At 43.7% G+C, this 20762-nt stretch overlaps 2 long non-coding RNA genes across 2 annotated transcripts in view; one reads left to right on the top strand and one right to left on the bottom strand.

The window, feature by feature from the left end:
• Positions 1–722: 722 nt before the first annotated feature.
• On the top strand, positions 723–10374 carry LOC106150135. Its single transcript, XR_001236764.1, has 2 exons — positions 723–2206; positions 9879–10374. It is a non-coding gene; the product is annotated as an uncharacterized LOC106150135 (long non-coding RNA).
• LOC102006227 overlaps positions 8359–20762 on the bottom strand; it is a 35786-nt gene continuing 23382 nt past the window's right edge. The window contains exons 5-6 of the long non-coding RNA XR_263250.2: positions 10168–10345; positions 8359–8392 (exon numbers count right to left, since the gene is read on the bottom strand). This is a non-coding gene — a long non-coding RNA (uncharacterized LOC102006227). The remainder of the gene's footprint in view (positions 8393–10167; positions 10346–20762) is intronic.

Raw genomic sequence — 20762 nt, 5'->3', positions numbered from 1 at the left:
TTTAACTGCCCTAAAAATGCTCTGTGTTTTGTCAGTTTATGTTTCTTTCTCCTCTGACCCCTGGCAACCTCTGACCTCTTTATGGTCACCACAATTTTGTCTTTTCCAGACAGGCATCTAGTTGGAATCAGGCAGTGGGTGTGAAGAACACCTTTCAGGTAGGCTCCTTTCATTCAGTAGTGTGCATTTAAGTTTCCTCCATGCCTTTTTGTGGCTTGAGAGTTGATTTCTTAGCTATGGATATTATTCTGTTTTCTGGATGCTTCGTAGTTTACTTATACATTCACTTCCTGAAGGACATCTTCATTGCTTCCCAGTTTTGGCAATTATGAATAAAAGTGTCATTAACATCTGCATACCAGTGTGTGTGTGTGTGTGTGTGTGTGTGTGTGCGGGCGCGTTCACGCGCGCATACGCATATGTGCAAGATTTTACCTTCTGGTACCTACCAAAGAGTTTGATTGCTGGTTCATGTGGTAAGAGTATGTTTAGTTCTGTGAGAAATTGTCTTACAAAGCATTCTTCCCAACTGAGCTTTTGCAACTGAGCTAGCTCTGACCCTCAAGCGGGTCGCCTTGCAGACACTCAGGACTCTGGGCAAAGTTAATGGCTCCGGCCATCTCTGCTTCCCAAATGGACCACATCTGGCCCTAAACAAGCATCTACTGCTCTCCTGGGACAGCTCCTTCCTTGACAGAGCATCAACTCCCCTTTGCTCCATCTTGCTGCCCAGCACCTCCTACCCTCCTGATTTCTTGCTTGGTACCTGTGGTTTGCGTACAAAACTTTGTCCAGCACTGCAACATATTGGCTCCCTCCAGAGCAACTGTATGCACTTGTAGCAGAAGACAGCCTGAGTGCACCCTGGCAAGAATCAAGGCAGATATATACCAACATGTATCCACGGTCCTAGAGCTTATGTCGCCTGTGGTGTGAGGCTGGCTCTCCTGTATTTCTCCTTATTCCTGTGGTTTGGTCTTGGGGCATCAGTTGACAGTGAGATGTTTACTGCTCGTCCTTGGCAGCATGGACTGCAAGTTACATCCACCCAGAATGATGAGCGTGCCAGCCTCTTGGCTTAGCTTTTAAGCCTCTTAGCAGCTGCTTTTGTTTGGTTTCTTGGCATCTTGCTCTCTACATGCACAGCTTAGCGATCAGGAAGTGGTTTGCAGAGAAACTGCACGCAGACTCAATCTCCTTGGGTTCCCTTTTCTCTGTGTTCATGGCCCATCAAGTCCTGGCACCCTTGCATCCTGCACTCCAATCTCTTTGACTGTGCAAGCAATGAGCTGTCACTTTCTGTTTAGATTCCACACCCCATGACAGTGCATGAGTCAGCAAATGATCCCAGGGGACAGGAGAGCTGTAAAGGACTCACTTCAAAGCATTTCTCTCCTTCCCAACTTCTCGGTCCTTCCAATCCAGCCACCTCGATTTCTCTCTGATGCTCGCAGGCTACTGTTTCATATTTCACTTGATTCGGCTTTCACAGTTCTCTAGCACAAGGGTTATTCTGATGCAAACTACTCCTTCACAGCCAGAAATGGAAATCCTCCCCCTTCTTTCCCCCCAAGAAATATACCAGGTGGCACATTTTCTTATTTAGTGAAAATATCTTTCTGTTGCCTTTACATGTGGAAGCAAAATTGACATAGGACAAAAATTCTTGGTTCACAAACACCTTTTCTTAAAAATTCTGGCGATGTGGCCCTGTATTTGCACTCAGTATTTCAGAGGAAAACTCTAACAGGGGGCTGATGCCTGCCCTTTGTCACAGGTGTAAAATTAACGTAATGAATGCTCTGAGCGAGATCCTAATGAGAACAGCGGCCTAGCAAGGCTCGCATAGAAGTTCTGAATGGGTGACACACAGGGGCTTCCTGGCCCCGAGCCCTGGTCATAGCAGAATGGAGGATGTGGGAAGCTGAGGCAGAGCAGGAGGACTTTGGGGGCGCAGCTTTGGAATGCTGGTCCTTACACTTCACTGGCTTCCTTCCTATCAAGTGTTGGCATGGCAGGTGAAGACTGAGGTGAAGAAACCTTGAGATGCCTCCCAGCTCGAGACAAAGAAAGCGTTCCCGCAGTCTCCTGTCAGTTTAACAGCCACATTTAAACGTTAATACACTGGGTCTGGTCTCGAGGAAATGAAAGAAACATCCACAGCGAGAAAAGATACTTTAAGGAAACCCACCGGAAGTACGGCAAGGTATTCAGAATATTTCTTTATTTTCCAAAGTTTTACAAAGGTGCATATTAAATTTGATAACAAAAAAATCATATCTTTAAGATATCTCAATGTACAATATTTAACATAACACTAGAGATGCCTGTATAGCTTGTGATCATACAACTATGTGCAAAAAATTCTACATGGCAAAAGACCTAGGTAGAAAATACCCCACCCCATCCCCCAAAAAGCAAGAGAAATATCTTTCTCTACCGCTCTAAGGTAGATCCTTCCCTTGTAGATCCTTACTTTCGCATTTATATAACAGGGCAGATTTAAGAAAATGCCAGTCCCTGACACCTAGTAGACCTACCTATGCGATGGGTGGTCTGACGGGTACCCCTTGAATGTCCGCACCCTTGGCGCCCAGGGTTCGCCCCTCCCCAAGTTCAAGGTTCCCAGCTCTCTTCGAGCCTCTGCTCTGGCCAGGTGGTTGTCTCCTGGGCCTTGTCAGGACCTTCTGCCCCACCCCGCCCCTACACAGCCCGCCACTGGTTCCACCAACCAGCCGGCTTCTTGCTTGGATTCAACTCCCCCACCCCCGTTTTCAAGTCCCAGGCCCGGAGCCCCTGGACCCCTTTGTGAGGCAGGGATATGACACCCCCGGCTATTTCTTCTGGCCAAGCCCAGGCATGCTCTCTGCAAACGTGTTTACACTGGACAGGCGCTTTTCCTCGCCCCTCACCCCACGCCTGGCGATCAAAACGAGGCCCAAAGACACGCAAACAGAGCCCTGGGGAGAGAAACCCAAGTCCCCTCCGGGGTGGGTAATTAGCGTGGTCGGTCGGGGGAGGGGCCTCCCCGGCACGGTCTGGTCCTTAATGGCTCTGGCCTGGGAAACTGCTTTAAGATCCATAGCCCAGGGGAAAGCGATGAAAAATTCATCAGCCTCTTCTTGTGCGCGGCCCAGCTGCGGCGGAGAGGCGACCTCGGCCGGCACAGGGAGCACGCGCGGCGGGGTGGGTGCAGAGCCGCGCCCCGGGGCTGGGCGCGTGGGCGACAGGGCTGCTGGGCCCAGAAAGAGACCTCGGAAGGCCCGGGGTGCGAAGGCCCAGGGCGCAGGTCTTCAGTGCTCACCTGCAGCGCCTCCGAGGCATCGCCCTCCCCGCCCCTCACCGCGCCCGGGGCGCAAGCACCGCCGCAGACGCGGGGTTCGGCCAGGCTGTTATCCCCGTTGCCCCCAGCATAACAGTGGCGGGCACAGCCTGGGTTCTCAGGGCCCCCTCGAGTCTAACAGGCCGGCGCCAGCGGGCCGGGCCTCCCGCCTAGGACCGGTCTCCGTGCCGCCACCTGCTGGCCACCTTGCAAACCAAGCGCACCGCCCCTGGAGCTGCGGGGGTGGCCGCAGCCAGCCGGTGCCGCAGCCCAGGGCTGGGGTGGCGAGGGAGGGTGGCAGGGCCAGGGTTGGGGAAACGCAAGCGCGTCGCAGCTTTCTGGAGGCCTCTCCAGCCCCAGCCATCTGGGCGCTGCGCAGACAGACGCTGCGTGGGCCCCGGAGCGGCCACCTCCGCGCGCCGCATCCAGCCGCTCGCTGCGGCCGCGGGAGCTCCGCGTCGGGGCTGCGGGAGGGACGCCTGGCCCGGCGCGCGCGCACCCAATTCTCTGCGTTTTGAAGTCGTTTTCTTGAAATCAAACTTTAAATAACCACCGTGACTTGCCCACGGGCCACGCAGTACGGTGAGATGCTATTCTCTGGCCTCCCTGGGAGGTGCAGCATTTTTCTGCTGTTTTGCTTTTGAATCAAAAGTGGTGATTGGGGAAGTTTTGAGATTCAGGTCAGGCTTTCCCAGGACCTCCAGACTGGGGATTGTGCTCGATCCTGGCCCAACAGTGCCATCTGGTGGTAGTCGACAGCAAGAGCGCGCTGGTGCGGGGAGACCAAGCGGAATGATGTAATGGTCTACATTTTTTTCCTCGGAGAGAGGGTTCTGCAGCAGGCTGGGCGTCGCCAGGTGTGTTACACCTCAGGGGTTTTTGTAGGTGAGTTGCCAGGCAAGGGGTTTCTTCGTGGGACCGATGCTATACGTTGTAAAAGAAATTTCCGTCTTTGCAATCTATTCTAGAATTCATGTTTGCGAAGCCAAAGGGGGTGTTGCAAATCAAAATCCAACATCTTTGTTTCCCAACCACGAAGAGGGCTGCTTAGCTGACTCCCGCGAGACCCGCCAACCTAAGACTTGAATCCAGACTGCCAGACTAACTGCCAGATTTGCATTCCTTTGCTCTCCTGCATCCCTGTGAGCTGTTTTGTGCCCGTGGGACTGAATGCATCACCTGATAAACTTTAAGGACACTGATTCTCAACAGGGGCTGCCTCCTTTCCCCAGACGCCTTTCTGTCCCTTCCTGTGCAGACCTGCAGCCAGTCTCCTGGCCCGGCCCTGTGCACCTTCTGACCCCGTAGCTGTCTCTTTCCTTTGCCCCTTTCCTGACCCCTGACCGTGACCCTGCAGCAGGTCTCTCTTTGCTTGCACCCACCTGGCCACGACTAGCTCCACAAGGTCATCAGACTATGCTGATGGGGCCAGCGGCTTGTTTCAGCTCTTGGACTTCAGGTGAGCAGTGCTTTGAGCATTTGTTGATTCCTGCATTGCAGATATTCCAAATGCTTCCTTCTCATCTTTAGCTCTTGTCCTTACAATACCTTGCAATTTGAGGAACAAATTCTCCTACTTTTCCGAGCTGAGATTTTTCTCACTTGAACTTCTTCAGTGTTGCCTGTTTTTCTCCTACAGTGTTTGTGTCATTTCTTATCTCTTCACTCTCTCTTACTTGTGGGGGTCCTTTGTCTTTTCCAAACCAAATGCATCTGTTTTAACCACTCACATATTGAGCCCTCATAGTTTAGAACTAAAATGTCCCCCAAAATTCTCACCTGTGGAGGTGGGGCCTAGGCAGAAGATCACTGGGAACATTACTTGGAAGGGCGTATCCTCATCCTTGGCTCCTCGTGCTGGCTTGGCTTCCTGTCCACCAAGGGGAGAGCAGCTGTCTACCATCATGCACTTTTACTGTGCTGTTTCTGCCTTGGAGCCAGCTTACCATGGACTAAACTCACTGAAATTGTGGGCCAATATAAACCTCTCCTTCTTTAAATTGCAGGTGTCAGATATCTCAGCAGCAGGAGAGTACCTGAGACAGAAAATCGGTGTAGGGAGTGGGGTCATTGCCGTGATTCTATCTTTCCATATGGTTCAGGAACCTTTGGAGATGGTTTGCAGAAGATAAAAAGGTCTGGCAATGTGGGCTAGAGAAGTACTAAAATGTTGTAGGCAGTGCTTGCTGTGTGACACTAGTCAGAGCTCAGAAGAACAGAATGCTGACATGAATATTCAAGAGGTTTCAGTTATAAGAACTCTACTGACAGTTGGACTAGAGACCATCTGTGTTATGATCTGATAGAAACTTCTCTACATTTTGCACATGCCCTGACCCACGGTGAGAGTCTGAGGTTACGAGCAGTAGACTAAGGAACCTGACAGAGGAAATTTCAAGCCAGCCCACTATTTGGGCTGTGGCGTGGGTACTGCTGACTACTCTTAGCAAGATCAGCAGTGAAAATGAGGAGCAAATTGCAGCTGAATGATTCGAAAAGTTTGCAGTTTCTCCAGAAAGGAAGCATCTGAACAGTTGTGGCAAAGGACAGCATGGTTGCTCAAAAGATTAGCATTAAAAAGAAGTCAAGTGCTTTGTACTGGGACATGAATAAACATGGCTTGACAGCATTTCAGAAATCACTAAGACTCCATCCATTGCTGTAGCAAGGGTACAAAACAGTAAATCTTTCATTTGAGAAGAGAATCCCAGAGATGCCAGCTTATTCAGGGCTACAAGGGAAGTGTATTCCTGAATTTAGCCGTCCATGTATTCAGAGGTCACTCCAGCGATGTCCAAAAGGATCCACCTACTGCTCAAACTGGTGGCAAACCTTGACATCATCCATTTTGCATCATCCACCCACAGTGCCATAAGGGCAGAGCCACCAAAACCCTTTGAAACTCACAATTGGCCACAGATTGCCTCAGATGCTGCACGGTGAACTACAGGACTTAATGTTAGCCCGCTGGATTTTGGACTTGCTTTAGTCCCAATCCTTTGTATTACCCTGTTTGTAATTTTTGGAATGAAAATATTTATCTTGTGCCATTGAATGTTGGAAGTGTTTAACTTTTCACTTGTAAAGAGGCTTGCAGCTAAGACTTTGCCTTGCATCTTGAAGGAAACTTGGCACTTGTACTTTTCAGCAGTGCAGAAAACTATTAGGACTTTGGCAACTCTTAAAGATGTACTAAATTCCTTTCGCATAAAGGGATGCACATGAGCCTTTCAGGGGCCAGAGGTAGAACATTATGGTTCTAATGTAATATAATATTGATAGACTTGATACTGGTTCTTAAGGATTGTTAAACCTATGTTATAATGTTCAAGTTGTGAAACGGTAGGAATAGCATGTCTTTCTATCTGAAAGTCAGTTTAAAGAAATGGGTCTGGTCCACAAGAGGTGGATTGTAATGGTTGATATTTTGTGTCAACTTGAGAAGTTTAGAAGTTTAAGTAAGCCACTCAGCGGGGGTCGGGGTCCTCACTTTGTAAACATCCTCATTCTGTGCAAAAGGAGGGCAGGGAGATAGGCAGGTAGCCTGCTTACAGTATAAGGGAGGGAAACAGGCTTGCTCTCCCTCCCCTGTTGCTCTTGTTGCTTTTGTTGTCTTTTGATGCCTTGAACTGTTGCCCCTGCCGCATACCACCCTGCCTTGGAGCCAGCTGATTATGGACTGAAGCTCTACGAACTGTGAGCTTAATAAAACTTTCCTGACTTAACCTTGGATGTCAGGTATTTTGTCTCAGCAATGAGAGAAAAGTAACTAAGACAAGGTCACAGGAGTTTCTGCCCAGATTTCAGAACAAGGCCTGGAGATGAAGCAAAACTGTGTAACAAGTCACAGTCCCTGCCAGGAGCCCAGGAGAAGGGAGTGCATGAAGCTTTGAGAATGAAGCCAAAAGTACAGTTGGAGACCCCAGGAAGCGAGAGAAGCCAAGAATGTGGGACATCTGCTAACAAAACCCACAGGTTATGAGTGGAGCCTCTCCAAGAGAGGAGTGCCCAAGCCTTTTGCAACTCACATTTCACCGCAACTTGCCTCGTACAGGATCCTGCGATTGCCCTGCTGTGGTTCGGTCTTACTTTGGTCTAATTTCTGTCTATTCCATTACTCTTCCCTTTTGGATTGGGGGTGTTTGCCCTGTGCCACCAACAGTGTTTAACTTCATTTTTTATTTTTACAGGGGCTCACAGCTAAGATTTTGCCTTAAGTGTCAGAGGAGACGTTAAACTTGAACTTTTCAGCAGTGCTGGGAATGTTAAGACTTTGGCAACTCTTAGAGATGGACTACATGCGATTTCAATAAAGATATGTAAATGAGCCTTTTGGTGGCTAGTGGAGAATGTTTGGGTTTATACCTAAAAAGTCCCTTAAAACTTTCACATTTAGAAGTGGGGCCTGGTTGAACGAGTTGGGTGACTGAGAGGATAACTTTGAAGGATGTGTTCTTCCAGCTGCTTTCTCGCTGGCTCTCCGCTTGCTAGCCACTGTGGGGTGAGCAGCTTTCTTTGCCATGTACATTCACTGTGCAGTTTCTGCTTTAGATCCAGTCAACAATGAACCGAACCCATGGAATCTGTGAGCCAAGACAGAACGTTCTTTCAGTTATCAGTGTCAGGTATTATCTCAGCAGGATAAAAAAGATGTGGTATTTTTATACAATGGAGTACTACTCAACTATAAAGAAAGATAAACTAGAGGCTTTTATAGGTAAAAGGATGCAACTTGAGACCATACTCATAAGTGAAATAAATCAGACTCACATGTGTAAACATTGTATTGTGTCCCTAGTATAGGAAACTGAAGGAGTAAATAAGATCCAAAATGGGCAATAGATATTGTGAAATGGAAAGAAACTGCTCAAAAGAACAACTGGAATTCGGGAAGGGAGAAAAGAAGGAAGGGAAAAGAAAAAAAAATATATATATATACACACAAGATAGCTAAGATAATTATACTACTAATTTTTATTCATTGAAAAGCAAGGTTTGGGGGCTAGGGATTTAGCTCAGCAGCACAGCGCCTGCGTGGCAAGTGCAATGTCGTGAGTTCGATTCCCAGTACTGGAAAAAAAAAAAAAGAAAGAAAGAAAAGAAAAGAAAGGTTTGTGATTATGCTGTTTGATCAGTTTTTCATGCCTGTATCTTGTAATCTGAGCAGCTACTTTGAAGATTACAGTATATAATGTATTAATCATTGTTAATCCCCTACTATCTTGTTGGAAATTCTATATCATGTTTTTATTGGTTCTTTTCTCTTTAAAATAAAAAAGAAAGAAATAACTAATACAAGTCCTCACAAAACAGGGGGTGTTCAAAAGAGAAAATGCAAAAGCAAGAGAAAACTTCAACAATCACTAACATTCTCAAAAGCATCGATGGAAAGTAAATATTTCATACATGAAAAATATGCCACAAGAAAATTGATATTCAAGAGATAGGAAAGGTCTTGGAGCTTTAAAACATGATAGAAACAATAAAAGACTCAAAGATAATAATTAGAATAAAGGTTTAGAGAAACATCCCAGAACAGCCTGGAAAGGCAAAAAGACGATTTTAAAGAAAGGAAAAACTACAAGATCAGCGTATGGGCTAAAATCAACAATATAATTTGAGGAGGTAAGTGCAAAATGATAATCTGGGGTTGTTTGTTTAATGTTTAGGCATCCCAGTGGGTTGACAGAAAAGCATTAAACCGAGGGAGGGGCTGGTGGATTGGCCCCACGTCCTTAGTCTCTCCTTCGTGAGAAGTTCAGGAACTTCAGCAACCCATGTGTGGCGGATTGATGACTGGCGGTCAACTTGTGACACCCAGCTGAACTGAATCAGCGTGATGCTGGCTGTGGAGGGCCCACCTGAGGATTTTGCCAGCAACATAAAAAGGAGAACTGGAAAGGAAGAAGGGAGGCTGTTGGTTCTCCTGGAGAAGTTTGTCATGCAGACTGTCCTGATACGGACTCAGCTGTTCTCACCATTGGAGGAGCTCGGGACCTCATTGTCACCGAGGATGGCTGTGGTACTTTTGGGGGGAGCTCTGCATTTTAGCATTGCTTCCTGGCTCCAGTTCAGATGCCCCCCCCCCCCAGACCTGCTAGCTTCCACCACTGACCTCTGGGCCTTCCCAGTGCAGATCCTTGACACAGATTTGCATGAGACATTGTTGTGGGCTCTTGGCCTCCAGCTGGACTCATGGGGGCATTGCTGTGGGCTCTAGGTCTTCAGCTGGACTTATGCAGGACATTGCCATGGGATCCAGGCCCTCAGCTGGATTCTTTGGGTCTCTAGTGTATGGACAGATCTCCCTCACAATTTTGTATTTGACTCTTTGGGTGACTACTATAAAATAATCTTATAAATTATGTGTCCTGTATTAAATGGTTTCCCTTTCAAACCCTGACTACAACACCATGCCAAGGAGAATACTCCTTATCAGAGTTTAAAACCACCAGGTCACCACCTTATGTACTATTTTAAGGTTATCTTGTTTTCTACTGATCCAGACACCAACTTAGTCTCTTCTGTGTCTGATTTCTTGTTTTCTGATTATCAGGTTTCAGAGAAGCAGGCCTGACTGTGTTTGTGTCCCTCGGTTTCCGCAGATGAAAACAGAAATCATTCAAGGTATTGGTATGATTTAGTATGATATTACCAAGCTGTTATACAGACTGGAAATGTGAAAAGGAGAAGATGGTACTTCCAGGAGTCCCAATCTGCAGGAAGTTGTCACCACCCCTGTAGGAGCCAGGGAGCATGGGAACCCTCCCACCCCAACTCAGGTTTATCCCACAGCTCCAAGAGTTTGTGCTCATGTGCTGGCCACACCAGGCAGGAAGCTATACCTGCTGTCATCAGAATAGACACTTTTGGCAACACTGCAGAGGAGCCTTCATCAATGGCAGTAGAATCCTCACAAAAGAGACCTCATAGAGCTCCTGTCATCTACTGCCAAGAAGTCAGCAAATGAGAAGAGAGCCCTCACTGGAAGTCAGGCATGCAGCAGTCTTCTGGTCTCCAGAACTGTGAGAAAGAAATTTCTGTTATTCAAAGCTCCTGGTCTGTGGTAGTTTGTTATAGCAACCCAAACAGACTAAAACATCCATGTAACGATCATTAAAGCAAGTCAGCTCAGCAACCTAGTGCAACAGAGTAGGCAACTCAGTATAAACCATTGCTCTTCTCCAGATCAAGGCTTAAATACTTCTGATTATGTCTTTATGATGTTAGGTTGGTAATATAATTTACATAAATATACAGACTAAAATTATATCTTGAATAAAAAATGGGAGCAGAAGAAGTAAGGTGGGTGACAACAGCCAGGCACTTAGAACCACAGCATCAGACTGTAAACTTTATGGGTCATGGTAGCACACAGACCATGGAAATACATTTATTAACCAGTGCATCTGAAGTCTCTTACCAGCCACCACCAGAAAAAGATGAGAAATACTGCAGGGAGCTGAAGTCTGAGCATCAGTAAACCTAGACCATGTGAGATTGAGGATACAGTCAGAGCCTTTGCGCAAACCCCAAGAGACTGTGCAGTGCCTGGTGCACCCTGCAGACACTTGAAGACACATCCCAGCTGAAGGGAAAAGGATACAGCAGAAACCATCCAAAGTTTCTTTCAACTAAATGTACCTCATACATTCTGTACCACTTTGGGGGCATAAAAAGACATTTACAAAGAATCAATAAGTGATTTACAGCCCAACATAGAAACTATTATTTTTATTTTAAAAATAAAAGGAGGGAAACATAAACAGACGGACAACCTTTTACAAAATAGCAAAAGAACAGTACAGACAATACAGTACAGACAAACAAAGTGGTAGGAGATTAACAATGCTTGTTGTATTACATATTGATATCTTCAAAGTGGTTTCTCATGAAAAGATAGAGACATGCAATATTGATCAATCGATGACTCAGTTTCTTTCAGCAAAGAAATAGAAGACAGTAGATCAACTATGTTAACTATCCTGTATATACATACATACAAAATTCCTCCTTCTTTCCCTTCTCCTTTCCCACATCCCAGTTGCCCTTTACCCTGGAGTGTCTTCCTATCATTTCACAATATCTATTATACCTCCAAGTTTATATTAACTCTTTCAGGTTTTACACTAGTGAAAAATGTGGTGCTTGCACATGCAGGTCTGACTTATTCACTTATGAGTATGGTATCTAGTTGTGACCATTTGCCTATAAAAGCCTCAAGTTTATCTTTCTTTATAGCTGCATAATATTCCATTCTATAAAAGTACCACAATTTTCTTATCCAATCCTCAGTGGATGGACATTTGGGTTGCTTCCACAATTTAGCAATTACAAATTGTGCTGCTATGAACATAGGTGCACATATATTGCTGTGCTATGATGTTTTCAGATCTTCTGAGAAAATATCCAGAAGGGGAATAGCTGGGTTGAATGGGACCTTTGTTCCTAGTTTGCTAAGGAATCTCCAAACTGATTTCCACAGTGGTTTCACAAGTGTGCATTCCCACCAGCAGTGGAGAAGAGTTTCTATTTCTCCACAGCCTTGCCAGCATTTGTTATTGGTTGATTTCTTAATGCTAGTCACTTACTTAATGGAATCTCAATGTTATTTTAATTTTCATTTCTCAAATAACTAATGATGTTGAACATTTTCTCATGTATTTATTTGCCATTTGTATCTCCTTATCTGAGAAGTGTGTATTCATCTCAGCTGCCCATTTTTGGATTGAGTCTTTGAATTTGGGAGGGCTGATATTTTTTAATTCTTTATATGTTCTAGATAGAAGCCCTTTGTCTGAGGGACAATCAGCTAAAATTTTTTCCAGGTTTGTGGGTTTTCTTTTTACTCTGCTGGTGATTTCTTTAGATGTGTAGAAACTTTTCAGTAGGATGAGATCCCAGGTGTTGATTCTTTCAAGTGTTTCACGTGCAGTTTGGTTTTTGTTCATGAACTCTCCGCCTACCCCTATGTCTTCAAGGTTTTTATCTACTTTCTCTTCCAATAGATTTAGTGTTTCTGTTTTAATATTGAGATCTGTGATCCATTTTGACTTGAGTTTGGTGCACGTTGATAGACTTGGGTCTATTTTCAGTCTTTGGCAGGTAGCAAGCCAATTTTTCCAGTACCATTTGTTAAAGAGGGTATTGTTCTTCCAGTGAATTTGTTTGGCACCTTTTTCAAAGATTGGATGGCTGAGTGTGTTTGTGGCTGTGTCTGTTTCTTCCATTCTGCTCCATTGATCCTCAGGTCTGTTTTTAGCCAGTCCCAGGTTGATTTTATTACTGTAGCTTTGTAGTATAATTTCAGGTCAGGGATTGTGATTCCACCTGATTTGTCCTTGTTGCCCAGGATTGCTTTTGCTATTCTGGGTCTCTCCTGGTTCCAGATGAATTTAAGGCATGTTTTCTCTAAATCTGTGAGGTATGCTAACAGTAGTTTAATGGGAATTGCATTGAATCTGTACAGCAGTTTTGGGAGTATGGCCATTTTCACAATCCAACATGAAAACTATTGCACAGACGACTCCCCACTCAAATTTTAGACTCCCAATCTCCCTCGCATGTTCTAACCTATCCTACACACCATCCAGACTGTGCCATGTCTTTGCCAGTAGAGCCTCTATTTTGTTCTGGGCGGTAATGCGCACAGCTAGTTCTTCTAACTAGTGGGAGGGGCAGCCACATAACAGATTCTAGGAGAGTGCAGAAATCTCTGGGCAATGCTTCAAAGGAGGCTTTCTGCAAGGAGCAGACTCCAGAGGTGCATGCGTTTGTCCTTTGTCCTCCAATCCCTGTGCCAAGATGGAGTGACTGGCCATCTCATGAATAGAACACAAGGCTAAAATCCTTTAGGACCAAAGCCATGTATCCAAGAAGAATGAGCAGAAAGACAGTAGTAGAATAGTGGCATTATGGCATCATGAAGTTACCCAGGCATCATGAAGTCACCTGCTTCAAGATGCCAGGTTTTGAGAGAAAAATAGCAGGTTAATCAGCCATGCTGGGCTTCTGTCCCTGTCAGCCAATGCAGTTTCCCACTGGACTACTGCCTTTGCATCTTTACTGAAGCAACTTCCCATCTTGGCAGCTCTATTCTTCCTCATGTTAATAATTCCTTTCTGTCCTACTGCTGATAATTCCTCCCTGCCTGGCCATTCTGTGTGAGTGATCCCTCACTCAGCTCTGCCACATTTCCACCTGCCTGTACCTCTAGTCAGCTTTGCTTTTGTATATGATGTATATCCTCAACAACCTTGTGAGAGTCTGGTGGCAGAAACCATGGCTGACCTTTCTATTTCAGATGTCTACAGAATCCTTGCACTTGGTAGGGTGTGGTACCCACTGAGTGTGTCCCTTTAAAAATGTCATCCCAGAACACTTGGGCACTAAAGTGTGTGAACTATTGGATCGCAGCTTCCAACACAGAGTATACTAATTATGATTCATCCAGCATAGTAACATCAAACTCTAGCCCACACACATGGCACCCGATGCAGCCAGCTACTACCCAAGTTGTTGGAAAATACCACCTCCGAGGGCTTCCTTTATTGGTGCACTCCTAACTCTTCCTAAGGAGACTTCAAGTGACTCACAGGCTCCCTTCTAACACCACCGTCTCTGTGTCCTTCACCAGGTCCATCTGGCTTCCTATGCCAAAATAGCATCTTGGGATGACAGTCCCCAAATGCACCAAAATAGATTGAGGTTGTTGAAGTCACCTCAACAGTACTTAGACGATTTTCTGGAAGAGCGGTTCTTTTCTGGACCAGAATCTTTTCCTTGCCCTTTTGGCTAAGCACCAGCCCACCTGCCCCTTCCCAGGTCTTTTGCAGGGTGTATTTCCAGTGATGGAAAACTCTACTCTAGTCCAACCAAAGCAGTATTCAAGAACTTCCATTCATCCCATCAGATGTTGCTCTCCAAGATGAGACAGCACATCATAGCTCAACTTGGTGAGTAAAATACCTCCTATCTACGCAGCTGCACAGTTCATGGACTTGAATTTCCATTCTATTGCCCAACTAGAGGAAATTATTTCAATAGCCCTGAGTGTGCCCAACCAGACAACTTTTGCATCAGCTCACTCAAAACCCAGGTGCTGTGAACAAACTCAGTCAGTGAGATCTTTCCCTTTATGGACCCAACTGGTCCACCCTACTACACCAAAACGTGGGCTCATGCTGGACCTGCACTGGAAAGATTTCTAAATAACTCCTGACCCTAGTCTCCCAACAGGTTGCTTATATTCCAGGAGCCTTGTGAGAAGCTGCAAACCAGATAGATGGCCACTAGGGGGCTCTCCACTAACAGCTGTTGGAATCAGAGGGCTCAGTCCAGGGAGTCCTCTGGTCTGTTCCACACAACTTATCAAACTTGGTATGTTCTCCTACAAATATCCAGAAAACAAAGATAATATAGGAGACACCAAGTAAGGAGAAACTTGCTCTTCCATTTTCTTTGGGAAAGGAAAGAAATTTAACATAAACCAGCAATATCCCAAAGGCCTAGGACCAAGCAACTACAAAGCGCTCACTGGCAAACCTCCACATGGCGGCCTTCGAGTCTCATCAACGCTAGGTGCAGGGCGCTCTGCCCTTGAAGTAGCAGGTGTCATGATAGAGCTACCCAAACGGAGGGCTGGGTGCTCTTTCTAGACTTAAATTTTTTATTGAAATCATCACAGCTTCCCATGCAATTATAAGCAATGATCGGTAGAGATTACATTCCTAATAAATAATGTCTTTATTGACTATTAATCCATTACCCAGAGATTCCAGGTATACTTTACCTAGTTTCCCCTATGCAGCAGTTTTCAAAACTATAGCATATCATAACCAATGTACAATCATTCATCCTATGTAGAGTTTTTCAGTCTCACCTGTGTTCCTCTGTGTGTGTGTGTGTGTGTGTGTATGTGTGTGTGTGTAGTTCTGTGCAATTTTACCCATTTAAATTCATGCACCCATCACCTCAGTCAAGGTGCTGAACATTTCACACACCCCAGGGATCTCTCTCATGCTTTTTTGTAAGCACACCCACCTTCATCCGCATCCCTGCCAGTCAAGCCCCTGGTAAACCCTATTCGCTTCTCCACTTTCCAAAATTTTGTACTTTAAAAAATTCTACACATAGAATGATGTCAGGTATAGCGTTTTTAACTTGGCATATTTCTCTGGAGAGTTACTAGAGGCCCTGGTTGTGTCACTAGTACACTTCTTTGGGTAGCTGAGTACTAACCCACAATTTTTGTGCATCTCTGTGTAGTGAACCATTTCCCTGTTGAAGAACTTGTGGGTCAATTTGAGATTTCACTATTAAACAAAGTGCTACATGCATTTGTGTAGCATTTTATCTTTTTCTTTTTCTTTTTTTTTTTTTGGTTTTTTTTTTTTTTTTTTTTTTTTTTTTTTTTTTGTTTTTTTTTTTTTTTGGTTTTTTTTGTTTTGTTTTTCTCCTCTACCAGGAACCGAACTCACGACCTTGCGCTTGCCAGGCAGGCGCTTTGCCAGTGAGCTAAATCCCCAGCTCCTGAGCTAAATCCCCAGCCCCTCTTTTTCTTTATTTTAAAGAAAAAGACAACAACAAAGACAAAAACAAAACAACACATAGCAGCAGTGACTGGTAATGCTGAGCATTTTCATGGGCTTACTTTCCAATCATAGATTCTCCTAGGTGTAATATGTCCTTGTGTCTTATACCCAGTTTTTTATGGGATTATATTTTGACTATTGAGTTTTGAGAGTTCTTCATGTAGATTGGATACTAACTTTTCTTCAGACAGATGGTTTGCAAATATTTTCTCCAAGAGTGGGAGTTTAGGATCTGAGCCCTGGACAGTTTCAGCAGCCTCAGTGACTGCACCCTCACCCCTCCCCATTGGCATGGGAAGCAGGCTGGGTCCTGGGCAGCTTCTGGAGCCTAGGAGACCATGACCCATCCCCCACACACATCTTTGTGGAAGCCAGGTTCAGCCATGTGGAAACCTGGACAGCTTCAGTAACCTAGGTGAGCCTCCTCCACCCTTCCTTCCCCAGTGTAGGAGCCAGGCTGAGCCTGGACAGCTTCAGGGACCAGGGTAACCATGCCCATCCGCACACCACTGAGGGAACCGAGCTGAGCTCTGGACAGCTTCAGCAGCCTCAGCCTCAGTGACTGTACTCTTACCCCTCCCCCACTGGCATGGGAGCCAAGCTGAGCTCCCAGATTCGAGAGCCTCAGTGACCATGTCCTGCCCCCCTACACCCTTGCAGGAGCTGAGCTGATCCCCAGAAACTTCAGCAGCCTTGGTGGCTGCATCCTCACCCCTCCCTCACCAGTATGGGAATAGGGCTGGGTCCTAGACAGCTTAAGGAGCCTTTGGGACCATGACCCACCCACACCCACACCTTTGAGAGAGCAAGGCTGAACCCTGAACAGCTTTGGAAACCACATGCAGAAGCCAAGCTGAGCCCCAGACAGCTTCAGAAGCCTTGGTGACCATGCACCAACCCCTTACCCATTGGCGTGGGAGCCAGCCAAGCCCTGGAAAGCTTTGGGAGCATTGGCAACCACACTCCACATTTACACGCCATCATGGGAGCCACGCTGAGCACTGGGGACCTTCAGGTTCTTGCCCTATCATTCCCACACCAATGTGAGTGGTAGGTTGAACTCCAGGGAACCTCTGGATTTTCAAAAATGACAAAATGAAGGAGCAAAATGCAATCACAGACCACTCCACCCAGAACAGGTGCAGAAGAAATCAACACAGAAAAGCTTAGAACTCATACTCCTGAAATTCTGAAATGATAGCAACTGAAGTAAAGAAACAACTCCATCAGGCCATAGAGGACATCAGATCAGAAACAATCTCTCAGATTAAAAAAAAAGAAATGACAATAATAATGAAAGAATTGCTCAGCACATCTAAAGAACACATAAATAAGAAAATAAAGCAGCATAGAAAAATGATGGAAACCTTGAGTGAACAATATAGGAAAGCATTGGAATACATGAAACAGATTCAAAGAGATATTCATAAATTAAAACTGCTGTCAAAAGCTGGCAAAACTGCTTGAACAAAGCTGAAGATAGACTTTCACACCTTGAAGACAGCATTGCGGCTAACAATTGTGAAAGGAAGGAACTCCTAAAAATAACAAAGAATCAAGAAATAACAATTCAACAGCTGGAAGATGACACAAAGAAAAACAATTTAAGATTAATAGATGTCAAGGAAAGAGCAGGAGTCAACAAAAATGACACAAAAGAGCCATTTGCAGAAGTAATAGCAGAAAATTTCCCAAGCATGGAAAAAGAATTGGACATACAGTTAAGTGAGGCGTATAGAACTCCAGTTAGCCATAACCAAAATAAATGTACACCCAGACATATACTAATCAAGACCCAAGAAATTCAGCACAAGAATAGAATATTAAAAGCTGTTAGAGAGGGGGCTGGGGATTTAGCTCAGTGGCAAAAGCGCTTGCCTGGCAAGTGCAAGGTCGTGAGTTCGGTTCCTGGTACCAGAGAAAAACAAAACAAAAAAAAAAAGTAAAAGCTGTTAGAGAAAATAAACAGATTACTTACAAAGGAAAGCCCATCAGAATCACAGCAGATTTCTCAACAAAAACCATCAAGTCAAGAAGAGCTTGGAGTGAAGTATTTCAGGTCATGAAAGAAAATAACTTCCAAGCCAGACTGATGTACCCTGCAAAACTAGCCTTCAAAATTAATGGCAAATAAAATATTTCCATGATAAAGAACAATTAAACAAATTCAACCCTACAAAGAGTACTAAAAGATATTCTATAGGGGCTGGGGATTTAGCTCAGTGGCACAGTGCCTGCCTGGCAAGCACAAGGTCATAAGTTCAATTCCTAGTACCACAAAAAAAAAAAAAAGAAATTCTAGAAAAAGATAAAAATGAACACAATTCCAAGAAAAAAAAAAAAAAAAAACAGAAAAGAACCACAAAGCAGAGCAAGCAACTAAATAAGAAAAAAGGAGGAACCAACAGCAAAAAAAGTAACATGACAAAAATTAGCCAATACATATCAGTTATAACCATCAATGTAAATGGTATCAATTCACCAATCAAAAGTAGCAGACTGGCAGAGTGGATCAAGAAACAAAATCCAGCAATAAGCTACATATAAGAAACACATTTAACTGAAAAGGAAATTCATAGACTGAAAGTCAAAGGATGGAAAACAATACTCCATGCAACAGAAACCCAGAAAAAAGTGGAGGTAGCTATTCTGTTTGCAGACAATGTAAATTTCAAACCAAAAATGATCAGAAGAGATAAAGAAGGTCACTACATACTTGGCAGGGGAAAACTGCAAGAGGAAGAGATGACAATCATAAAAAATCTATGCACCAAATACAGGAGCACCCAATTATATAAGACAAATTTTAACAGATGTGAAAAACCAAATAAGCAGTAGCACAATCATAACAGAGGGCTTTAACACCCCATTGTCACAAAAAGATCAACTAGACAAATTATCAGCAAGAAATAACAGAACTAAACATAATGGGCTTACTAGACCTTTGCAGAGTGTTCCATCCAACAACATCAGAATACACATTCTTCTCAGGTGCACATGGGATGTTCTCTAAAATAGAGCATATACTAGCACATAGAACATGCTTAAGTAAATGCAAAGTAATTAAAATTATCCTATGAATACTATTGGATCACAGTGTAATGAAATTAGAAATTAATGACAAAAGAAATTGCAAAAACTCCATAAATACATGGAAATTAAATAACACCCTCCTGAACAACCAATGGGTCACAGATGAAATTAAACTATATGTACAATCAAAGGAAAATGCAAATACAATTTACAGGAGCCAGTGCAATGCAGTGAAACCAGTTCTCAGAAGGAAATTTATACCAGTGAGTTCCTACATCAGGAAAACAGAACAAGCACAAATAAACAATCTTATGCTGCACCTCAAGCTTCTAGAAAAAGAACAAGTCAAGCCCAAGGCCCAAAGAAGTCAGGAAATTACAAAGACCAGAGCAGAAATCAGTGTAATGGAAACTAAGAAAACAACACAAAGAATTAATGAACCAAAGAGTTGGTTCTTTGAAAGAATAAATAAAATTGATAAACTGCTAGCCAAAATTATCAAAAAAAAGAAGAAACTAAAATTCATGCAATAAGGAATGAAAAGGATGAAATCACTATAGAACCTGTAGAAATTCAGAAGATCATCAATATCTACTTTGAAAATCTTTAATCTCATAGAATCAAAAATACAGAGCAAGTGGACACATTCCTAGACACATAGGAATTACCAAAGCTGAATGAAGACAATCAATATAAAAATCCTGAAAAACTCAGTATCAGCCAGCAAAATTGAAAATGTAGTAAAAAACTTACCAGTGAAGAAAATCCCAGGTCCTGATAGATTCACAGCAGAATTCTACAAGAAACTTAGAGAAGATTTAACAGCAATTCATCTCAAGCTCTTCAATGAAATTGAAAGGGAAGGAATTCTCCCTAACTCATTCCTGGAGGCAAGTATTATCCTGATACCAAAACCAGAGAAAAATCCAGCGGAAAAGGAGAACTATAGGACAATCTCCCTAATGAATACAGATGCAAAAGTTCACAATAAAATACTAGGGAACAGTATGCAGAAAATCATCAAGAAGACTATACATGATGACTAAGTGGGATTTATCCCAGGAATGCAGGGATCATTCAATATATGCAAATCAATTAATGTAATACACCATCTTAATAGAGCCAAAGAAAAAAATCACATGATCATCTCAATAGATGCAGAAAAGCTTTTGATAAAGTCCAACACTCATTTATGATAAAAATCCTTCAGAAAATAGGAATAAGTGGTCTTCACCTCACACTGTAAAAGCCATCTATAACAAACCAATGGCCAACATCATACTAAATGGACAAAAACTGAAAGCTTTCACTTCAAAATCAGGAACAAGACAAAGATGACTACTGTCACCACTCCTATTCTGTATATTTCTGGGAATATTAGCCAGAGCAATTAGACAAAAGAGAGAAATAAAAGGAATAAGGATAGGAAAGGAAGAAGTGCAATTATCATTATTCACACATGACATGATACTCTATATAGAAGACCCCCAAAACTTCACCAAAATGCTTATATATTTAATAACCATATTTATTAGCATAGCTGGATACAAAGTCAGCACTCAAAAATCAATAGCATTCCTGTACACAAACAAGAAACAGAGAGAAAAATTAGGGAAGTCACACATTTCACAACAGTATCTAAAACAATGAAATACTTAGGAATCAATCTAACAAAGGAAGTAAAAGATCTATACAGTGTAGATTACAGTACTCTGAAAAAAGAGATTGAAGAGGATTTCAGAAAATGGAAAGATATTCCTTGCTCAGGGATAGGAAGAATCAACATTGTGAAAATGGCCATACTCCCAAAATTG

The sequence above is a fragment of the Chinchilla lanigera genome, unplaced genomic scaffold (assembly GCF_000276665.1).
Source record: "Chinchilla lanigera isolate Chin_1 unplaced genomic scaffold, ChiLan1.0 scaffold00064, whole genome shotgun sequence".
Taxonomy (NCBI): domain Eukaryota; kingdom Metazoa; phylum Chordata; class Mammalia; order Rodentia; family Chinchillidae; genus Chinchilla; species Chinchilla lanigera.
Note: the sequence above shows the minus strand (reverse complement) of the source record. Positions and strands in the feature narration are given on the sequence as shown.